We start from the raw sequence: 11,495 nt of genomic DNA, 5'->3' as shown, positions 1-11,495 counted from the left end.
TCACCAATGCTTTTTGTTTTAGCAATGGAACCGCTCGCATTGGCGGTGAGATCACATCCTTCAATTTCAGGTATAAAAGTATCCGACACTGAACATCGCATTGTAATGTACGCTGACGACACCCTCTTACTTCTAACAGACCTAAGTAACTCAATTTGTAATCTGTCCAATTTAATTGACACTTTCGGAAAATTTTCAGGTTTTAAAATAAACGAAACAAAATCCTCTATTATGTTTTTGAATAAACGGGAGCGAATAAATCCTGTGATAAACCATCCTTTCAATAATGCGATAAATGGATTTAAATATCTTGGCATCACCATTACCCCAACCATTAAAGACTTAGTACCCTATAACTATGATCCTATGATGTCTACAGTAACTGAATCCATGAATAACTGGTCATCAATGCCAATCTCCCTTTTAGGACGTATAAATATAATCAAGATGAATATACTACCAAAGTTCTTATACCTATTTCAATCCATCCCTTTATCCCCGCCGCCACAGTTCTTCTCTAAAATGAAGCAACTATTTACCAAGTTTATTTGGAATAACAGGAGGCCAAGGTTGAGGCTGTCACTTCTTTACTTGCCTTATGAGAGAGGAGGGTTACAACTGCCTAATTTACAATGGTACTTTTGGGCTGCTCAAATTAGAGCTGCAATGTACTGGTTTTCCCCTGAACCTTACTTACCATGGGTACAAATTGAAAGTATTTGCACTAAAGGCATGCGACTTGACACTTATTTATACTCTGCATCTGTCAAAAAATTGAGGCGGCTCACTGATAACCCCTTTGTAAGAAACACAATTAATGTCTGGCATAATGTACAGTCAATTCTTGGTGAATCTACTCTTTTCTCGAGCTTTTCACCAATATGGGGGAATGATAACTTCTCTCCTGGGAAAAAAGACCAAGGTTTTAAAATGTGGGCAACAAAGGGCATCTGTAAAGTTATGGATCTATATAAGGAAAGTAAACTAGCTTCCTTTGAGGAACTTAGTAATGAATATGGTATACCTCGGACACATTTATTTAAATATTTACAGTTAAGGAGTTTTGTTTATGCACAGACACACTCCTATACACAACCTCAATTGTCCATGTTAGAAAATCTAGCAGTGAATAACTGTACTGGCAAGGGCCAGATATCTTTACTCTATAACATTCTGGTTAAAAACCATAAAGACTCTACTGAGCATAAGAAAACCCAATGGATAAATGACTTACAAACAGATATCTCAGAGGAGGATTGGAGAGAGATATGCTCTAGATCGCAACTCCTAACAATGAATACCCATCTCAAACTGATTCAATATAATTGGATTATGAGGACTTATGTTACTCCCGAAAGACTGAATAAGATGAATCCAAATATTCCTGATATTTGTGTTAAATGTAATGTCGAAAAGGGCACCTTGTTTCATTGTCTGTGGGACTGCCCTGAGATACGAAAGTTCTGGAATGAGGTTACAAAATGTATTTCTAAGATGACCTTAAACCTAGTGCCTGACGATCCTGCACTTTGTATTCTTAATTTGTATCCAAAGGACTGTATGTTAAACCACAAAGAGAGGAAAATCACAGACCTATGTTTAGTACAAGCTAGACGCTTGATCTCTCTCTGTTGGAAAGATGTCAAGAGCCCTTCTATTGGTCGATGGCTGAAAGAATTATCAACATGCCTTATCCTTGAAAAGTTAACATACACAATGAAAAAGAAATCAGCCGAATTTAAGGAGATCTGGAATCCCTTTCTTGCATTTTTGGAGAATTGTGAGGCCGAGGAAACTCTGGAAACTTGAAGGTCATATATACCTAATTGCCTGTATTTCCTAAGCTATGTATGATTATTATATAATGTCGTTATCCAGTGCGTTGTTTTTTTTTTTGTTTTTTTTTTTTTTCTTGGGGGTGGGGGGAGTGGATTCTTTTCTTTTATAGTTTGATTGTTAAACGCTTTGTTAAATTTATTTGTTAAATGTAAATGTAATCCTTGTTAATTGTAAAAATTCAATAAATACATGTTTAAAAAAAAAAAAAAAAAAACAAATGAAAATGAAATTTTGGTGATACAGAATTTAAAGTAAAACTATTGATATGTAAATACAACTGTATCTTGTAGCAACATGACATCATGACTTGCGTAAACATACACGTCACTTTCGAGTCAAGTCTCAATCTCTACGCATTTTGAGCTATCTGCGTGTATGCGCGTATGTCTACGCCATTAACGTCCGCGTCATTCCGCGTGTCTGTACACAACGTCAAATCTCCAGTCATAAATGCCATTAACCCCAGTGACGGTTAAGTTTAGGGATGGGGTTGAGGTAAGTCATATCTTTTTCTTTCCTAGGATGGTAAGGGAAGAGTCATAAATGCCATTAACCCCAGTGACGGTTAGGTTTAGGGACGGGGTTGAGGTAAGTCATATATTTATATAACGTTAAGTCAACGGCGTTCATAAACACGCTGAAAAGCAATTATGCATCTTGATAGCACGCCAAAAATGGAAATACGAATTGGCGTGTCATACACACGCTACTTCATGAGATCAGTCTGCTTGTAGAATACACTCTAATAAATATTTTTTTTTTTGTAATTTAAATGTGTGCTTGTGTGTGTAGTTTTAAATAGTTTCTGTTTCACCAGATTGACTATATAGGCATAGGGCTCCACTTAGGGCTCCATAAGATAAGAGCAAGAGCTAGAGTGAACTGCAGCCTTACACTGATTGGTAAACTGCACTGTTTTATTAGTTCACTTTCAAAAAAATAAATAAATAAAATAAAAGCCAATTCTGATAATTTACTCTGATTTCAAAGATATACATGTCTTTCTTTCTTTCTTCAGTCGAAAATAAATTAAAGTCCCTCTAAAGGCAATTCTACAAAAAAGTTCTAAACACATTATAAATGTTACATATGTATTGCTAAAACATATTACAAAGATTGTGAACTGTGAAGTACTGAAATGTGGAGTTTGACCGTTAAACAGTTTCACCATTGCAATTTTATGGATTGTTTGGGCGGGGCTAAAACAGGGCTCGATGACGCACTGGAGTCTGATCTCTCCCCTAACACACAATAACACTCCCCGAGCACATTCGCATTCACCGCTCAATCGCGAGTGACTGTCAGTACTATTAGTTACTACAGCTGAGCCTACAGTTTGCTACCTAGCTATGCCTTCGACACGGACATGCATAGGCTACCTGGGTGCGATTATGTACAAAACAGATCGATCGGTATCTTCATTTAAATTCCCTAAAAACGATCACATCAAGAAGAGGTTTTTAGAGAACCAACCTTGATGAAGAGCTGAGGATCACCGCCAACACCCGCCTCTGTAGTGATCATTTTACACTGGATAGTTTTATAAACTTTCCTCAGAGACAACTGGGATTCACTGATAATCAACTGTTACTGGTTAACGGGGCCGAAACGACTATCTCCCGCCTCAGTGTTCATCCTCCTGTCGCGAAAGCAGTTTCACCTAATATCAGCGTCGACAGCTTTCCCGCTAGTGGGCGTGGTTTGAGCACAGCCAGCGGACACGCCCCCAGTGTTTGAGAACAGAGATAACTGCTCATTTTTTCAAGTTTTTGATAGCTTATTTTATGTGCTTGCCGGCTTTTTTTATCATTCAAATTTGGCTGGGTGGCTAATAACACATTTTTCTGTGATGTGACAAACTCAGAACACATACTTAATTTTGACTTTACAGGGACTTTAAGGTTTTTGAGGAAAACATTCTAGGATTTTTCTACACAGACTTCAATGGTAACCAAAAATTCAAATTTTCTAAGAAGGTTCAAATGTCCCTCTCAATGTAGCTTCGAAGTCTCGACATGATCCCAGTCAAGGAGTAAGGGTCTAATCCAGCGAAACGATCGATCATTAATAAAATAAATAATAATAATTTAAAAAATGACTAAAAATATTAATAATAATAATTATATATATACTTTTGAAACTTCTTTGAACATTTGAATTGTTGGTTGCCATGGAAGTCCATTCTGTGTATAAAAAATGTAAGTGATACATGGATATGTTGGATGACATCAGGGTGAGTTTGAAAGTCAACTTAATACTTTAAGAAATATGCTGGACATGAATATTAAATTAGCATTATTTTCCTATGTTTTTACATCAAGAAAATCTATATGGCTTTTGTGTGGGACATGCAGTATATGACATGTATGATTAAAAATATATTAATATTATGCAATTTATATATGTGGATTTTGCAGCATATATGTCCCTTACAATATTCTGTTTGAACATATAAGAATCACAGGTGTTTTTAGCAAACCTTTTCCATATGGGTATCTAGATCAGTATATAGATCTTTATCATTAAATGTACCTCCTGGGTGATTAAGGAATTAGATAAGATACTTTATGACTTCATTTGGAGAGAAAAAATCACATTATTTAAAAAAGGAGGTAATATGGAACACCAAGCAAGGGGGACTGGAGGTTTTATATTATAATACACTTAATGACACTTTCAAAATTAAATGGTTGATAGATTTTTTGAAGAATAGAGAAAGTCTTTGGAACATATTTCTAAATTGTATATTTAATACTCTTGGAGGCATAGATTTTTTGTTGAAATGTAATTTTTCTGACAAAATTCCCGTAAAATTGGCCAGTTTTCACAGACAAGCCTTGCTAGCATGGAAATTGGTATATAAACACAATTTTTCACCACACAACTATTTTGTATGGAATAAAGACATACTTTTTAAAAACAAATCACTATTCTATCGCACTTGGTTCAATGAAGGGATTATATTAGAAAAACAATTGGTTAATTCCAATGGATATTTGTTATCATATACTGAATTTCTACAAAAATTTAATTTACCAGTGTAAAGTCGGCACGAAATCGATCCAATGATGGAGTTCGATTCGTGGTGAAGGTTTCAAGCGTGTTCCGTCTCTTCCATGGCAAAGTGAATTTTAATTAAATGCAACACATTTAATCTTATGTATTGTCTCGTTTCATCTGACTCCATAAAATGAAAAGGTTTTATCAATGATATCTGTGCATCATTTAATAAGTTAAAGGGCATATTGCAGGTTAGAGGACCCAACGAGTCAATGCATAGAAAAACAATGTAGGAACTTGATTTTCTTTAAAATATACGTATAAACACGCTACAGAAGCTTCTGAAGTCGTTTTTGTGAGAATTTTACTTCCACGTCTGAAAATGGGCGTGGCGGGCGTGACTCAATGAGCGGGAGAGCCGTCGATTCACACAACAGGAAAACAATGGATCGCAATGACATTTCGGACGCTGAGGAAATACTCGTATGACGGATCAAGCCATAAAGTTATGAGCCTGCTATGCTAAAGAGAGGCCAGAATAATGTCAGACAGAACGGTCAGAGAAAAATTTAGCTGTGATATGAGGAGAACCAGTGGAGAACAGGACAGGTGCCTTTTAGGTGAGAGACGTGCTTATAGTATACACGTTCGCTAACGATATACACTGTGCTCCCAATATTGTACAGATTATTATGATCCTAACAGGCCAGCAGACATTAGTATGTTTAGGGTAGATTTATATAGTATTAAATGTATAAAAACTTTACTTGAGTACATTTCTATACTAAAAGCATAGGCTACTCAGGTAAATTTTTAATACATATTTTTCACCTTGGTTATAACAAACAGACAATTAAAGATTTGAGTATTTAAACAACCAATTTTGTTTTTCAATTTCCAATATTTAGGGCATGACTAAGTTACCTATCCAAAAGTTTCCTACGCCCCATGAGGCCTTGTGTCAAAAGTGTGCGAGACTTCCGGTTCGAAGTAAACAAAGCGAGACTTGACATGCTTGACACCCGTTCATTCAACAGTTGACAGTCATTCAAGTTATAGCGATCCAAACTAGCTAACGATGTGGGAACACAACCTGAACGAAATTCAAAAGGGTGAAATAACAGTACCTTACCTCCGCAGTAGTTGATTGTGAGTATTATAATAACATTATTAATAATCAATACTCATCAAGGCATGGTGACAGACAGTTGTGCGAGCTGACAAACAATTAAAATAAAAAATTAACACTTAGTCATTGTGCTTTGGAGTTTATTCAAAATTATAAATGAATGTGCTACAAACCGAATTCCATAAAAGTTGGGACACTGTACAAATTGTGAATAAAAACAGAATGCAATGATGTGGAAGTTTCAAAATTCAATATTATATTTAGAATACAACATAGATGACATATCAAATGTTTAAACTGAGAAAATGCATAATTTTAAGGGAAAAATAAGTTGATTTTAAATTTCATGGCATCAACACATCTCAAAAAAGTTGGGACAAGGCCATTTTTACCACTGTGTGGCATCCCCTCTTCTTTTAATAACAGTCTGCAAACGTCTGGGGACTGAGGAGACAAGTTGCTCACGTTTAGGAATAGGAATGTTGTCCCATTCTTGTCTAATAAAGGCTTCTAGCTGCTCAACTGTCTTAGGTCTTCTTTGTTGCATCTTCCTCTTTATGATGCGCCAAATGTTTTCTATGGGTGAAAGATCTGGACTGCAGGCTGGCCATTTCAGTACCCGGATCCTTCTTCTACGCAGCCATGATGTTGTAATTGATGCAGTATGTGGTTTGGCATTGTCTTGTTGGAAAATACAAGGTCTTCCCTGAAAGAGACGATGTCTGGATGGGAGCATATGTTGTTCTAGAACTTGGATATACCTTTCAGCATTGATGGTGCCTTTCCAGATGTGTAAGCTGCCCATGCCACACGCACTCATGCAACCCCATACCATCAGAGATGCAGGCTTCTGAACTGAGCGCTGATAACAACTTGGGTTGTCCTTGTCCTCTTTAGTCCGGATGACATGGCGTCCCAGTTTTCCAAAAAGAACTTCAAATTTTGATTCGTCTGACCACAGAACAGTTTTCCACTTTGCTAGAGTCCACTTTAAATGAGCCTTGGCCCAGAGAAAACGCCTGCGCTTCTGGTTCCCGTTTAGATATGGCTTCTTTTTTGACCTATAGAGCTTTAGCCGGCAACGGTGAATGGCACGGTGGATTGTGTTCACTGACAATGTTTTCTGGAAGTATTTTTGAGCCCATGTTGCGATTTCCATTACAATAGCATTCCTGTGTGTGATGCAGTGCCGTCTAAGGGCCCGAAGATCACGGGCATTCAGTATGGTTTTTCGGCCTTGACCCTTATGCACAGAGATTGTTCCAGATTCTCTGAATCTTTGGATGATATTATGCACTGTTGATGATGATAACTTCAAACTCTTTGCAAATTTTCTCTGAGAAACTCCTTTCTGATATTGCTCCACTATTTTTTGCCTCAGCATTGGGGGAATTGGTGATCCTCTGCCCATCTTGACTTCTGAGAGACACTGCCACTCTGAGAGGCTCTTTTTATACCCAATCATGTTGCCAATTGACCTAATAAGTTGCAAATTGGTCCTCCAGCAGTTCCTTATATGTACATTTAACTTTTCTGGCCTCTTATTGCTACCTGTCCCAACTTTTTTGGAATTTGTAGCTCTCATGAAATCCAAAAGGAGCCAATATTTGGCATGGCAATTCAAAATGTCTCACTTTCAACATTTGATATGTCATCTATGTTGTATTCTAAATATAATATTGAAATTTGAAACTTCCACATCATTGCATTCTGTTTTTATTCACAATTTGTACAGTGTCCCAACTTTTATGGAATTGGGTTTGTACTTGAATATTAACTGGCACATTTGGTATTCTGTCAACACAGGCTTTGATCCTGAGTTTAGGTGTAACATCAGTAGCGAACAGCCAATCACATGCTGATAGAGTTTATAGAATATTAAGAATTTAAACAAATGTACACAGGAAGATTTGTTGTCTTTTGGGAGGTGATGGAAACTACAGTCGTTGGCAGGATCAGAGACGGACTTTGGCAGGATCACTCAGATTTCGTTTTCAGCTTATGTTCAAAACAATCACGTTTAAGCCACTGAATTAGTTTAGTCCGGTTATACATACAACCGCGAACAGCACATGTTGTCCCTGAGCTCCGTAACGACATCTCTCATAAAGATTTGCGTCTTTAAATAGTAAAATAATTCTTCGAAAAACAGCTAGCCACTTCGCTAACTAACACACAAAATACCTTTGGAATGCTACTTCCGCCGCCTCACCGGAAGTTTCACCCACTTTATTTTTTACAGGAGCGCCCCTTGGAAACTTGTGGATATAACACTATTTGATGCCATTGGTATAGTATACGACGATCAATATTCTTGCTTCGGCATACCATATTGAACTCCATCATATCGCCGGGATGATAATAATTTGATCTGAAGTGAACGCTACACACGACCGCGTTTTCCAAGCCGATGCAGAAGATAAATCCCGTCTCTTCACCTGCTCAAACCGCACCAGGAACGATAGATATAGCACCGTCCCTTTTATTGTAATAGAAACTTGTGGACTTGATCTTGAAGTCCTGACAGGCTGGAGTTTTTGCAATCTCCACAAACACAATAATTTACCATGACGATGATGAATTAAAATGCAAAAACTAACGAAAGCACACTGACTGACGAGCGCTCTCACTGAACACCAGCCTGCTCTTCACTGAGCCGAGGCTGAGGCTCCCTGATATGACGTCAAATGACGCGATGTTGAAAAAAAAGCAGTTTTTACTAGCAGTCCAGGAAACGCTCACTTTATCTTCTAAATTAGTGCCCTTATGTTGTTTTAAAACATTTAAAATCCTGCATTAACTTTTCATATGGTATTTTCATAATCTATGAAATTTTCATAATCTATAAATTTCGATTTTTTTTTTTTACCTGCAATATGCTCTTTAATGCTTGACCATTCCTTTTAACTCTAATGAAAATAAGTCAAAGTCTGTTAGAATAGCCAAATATAACAATTTATTATGTCAGGTAAATGTATTATTACAATTCCACAAGATAATCAATGCAAACCATTAAATGTTTCAAAGAACAAAGAACTTTACCCAACATATTAGGCTACATGTGCTGAATCTTGAAGACAGAGCATCATGGGCTGATCTGAATACAGAAATATGCAGCCTCGAACTCTGGTTACATCCTTCCTTTATAGTCAGACCTCACATATGCAAGTTTCAGTGGAAATTTACTGTATTCCCAGCCATGCTTACTGGGGGAAGGAGCTTAGAACAGTGGAAATTAGCATTTACACCTAGTCCCTAGAGACCGTACTCCTTTGTGTGACAGTTATTCCTAAACTTCTTAAAAACCTTATTATCTTTTGATTTACTTCTTTGGGAATGAGACATTATTACCAGTCACCCTGAGACCATCAAAATGATTCTAAACAGTCCTTAAAGATTATCACATTCACATTAAAACCATATTCTTCTGTGAGTTTCCAGTGTCATTGACTGACTGAGAGTGAGAGAGAGAGAGAGAGAGAGAGAGAGAGAGAGAGAGAGAGAGAGAGAGAGAGAAGATGTAAATTCTCAGTGAAAGGGGGTAGGGTGTCAAATGTTAATTTGCAAGCAGTACCATTTGTCTTCAGAGGGCATTGGTGAGACCAGTTTTTCAGTCTTACACCAGTTAAACCAAGAGAGCTTGCTATTGTTCTTGACGCGATTCCAAGAACGAGAATGTGTGATTTTACTCTTAAAAAATTATGTTTCAGTGGAAATTAACATCGACAATCTTTATGGTAGAATTTTAATTGGTAATGTTGATGTTCTACAACAAAAATGTAGCAATACGATGGTAAGGAAAGCTCTTGGCTCTGTGTCTTTTCCTGCAGCAAGATTCTTTTGGTCTTCCTTATTTGGTGATATCTCTTGGGTTAAAGCATGGCAATTACCAAATAAGTTTTGTGTCAATAACAAAATTAAGGAAGTGTCTTACAAAATACTTCACATAATTTATCCTGGTAAGCATGTTTTGGAAAGATTTAATCTTAATATTTCATATACTTGTGAATTCTGTGCACTAGAGAAAGAAACAATTTTGCATTTGTTTTTTTCACTGCATTTACTCTAGATTATTTTGGAAAGATTTAGAAACCTTTATTAATAGAAAAGAAGTGTATGATGGAAATTTGTGTTTTTGATGTGCTTTTTTATACTCAGAGAGACAATTTGGAATGTAAAGAACAGCATATTATACAGTTATTTATTTTATTAGGAAAATACCATATACATAAAAAGAAGTGGGCTCAAGGTAAACATAATTTAAAGTCATTTATAAAATGTGGAAAATTTGATGTACATCTTTTGGAACAAACTACAAACAAAAAAGCAATGAAAACATGTAATGCTTTGAAAATACTGGATTGTATGTAAATTTTATTTTTATTTATTTTATTTTTTTTTCCTGGCAGTTAATGTAATATTATGAATATGTGATACCTCTGTTCTTATGGCATTGAATAAAAAAAAAAAAAAAAAAAAACAATGACTCTAAAAAAAAAAATTTAAAAAAAAAATCTGGCTGGGTCTATTCTGAAAACCTTATGGTGAATTATAGCCTGACTTCGTCATACTAATTTTCTAATAAGATAAAATGGACTTTGATTGGGCTTTGATTATGAGGCGTGTCTTAACCGAACCAGGAAAAAAAAAACTGCACTCAATTGGATAGTCAGTAAACCTACAACCAATCAGAGCAACGCAGTCAAGTCAACTCCTTTGCATAGCGCAGTTTTCAACTACAGAACTTACTTATTTTAGATTAGAAATTAAATAACGATTGTTGCTTCTTTTACTTACTTCTCCATGAGTGCGACCCAGTAGCGGAGTGGCAATCGGGAGAGTCGGGAGTTTTCCCGGTGGGCCGGTAGTGTTACGAGGCCGCGAGGGCCGGCCCGGTCTGATAAAATGTATTTATTGGAAGTTCGCCATGGCCCAAGCTAAGGGAAGAAAACAATTTTTTTTTTTTACATTTTTTATAACGGAGCATATATTTGCACTAAATGCCTGTCTTTACAGCAAAACGACACCCATCATAGAATAGCATCAGTGGCGTAGGTCGTAGGGCGTGAAGTGTTTGAATGCAGCTTTTTGATGCGCTGAACGCGAGTTCGAATCCGCCTTGCCGAACTCTCTCTTCTCCCTTTTCCCAACAAAGATATGTAAAGATGTAAAATGTAAAACCTAATTTTATATTTTATGTTATATTTTGCCAACGAACTAAAATTGAAACCATATGGCGTTGCGCCATTATAATAACTGACATTAGAATAGCATCCAGTTTGTTCTGCGTGATTACTTTGCTCTCGCGATCATCTGGTGTTTTCTCCTAAATAAAAGCTCAAGGGTTTATTTCTTGCAAGTGAAGAAATTAGGACAAAAGTATTTTAATTTTCCTATATTATAGTGTAATGTAGGTTAAAATATACTTTAATACTCATTTTCATTTACACATTTATAGGCTATACATGGATTTTACAGTACTTCATAGGAATAATTATAAATCATTATTATTACATTATTATAATAA

This window comes from Pimephales promelas, chromosome 4 (assembly GCF_988280905.1).
Source record: "Pimephales promelas chromosome 4, fPimPro1.hap1.1, whole genome shotgun sequence".
NCBI classification, from domain to species: domain Eukaryota; kingdom Metazoa; phylum Chordata; class Actinopteri; order Cypriniformes; family Leuciscidae; genus Pimephales; species Pimephales promelas.
The sequence above is the reverse complement of the archived record's forward strand: the minus strand, read 5'-3'. Positions refer to the sequence as shown.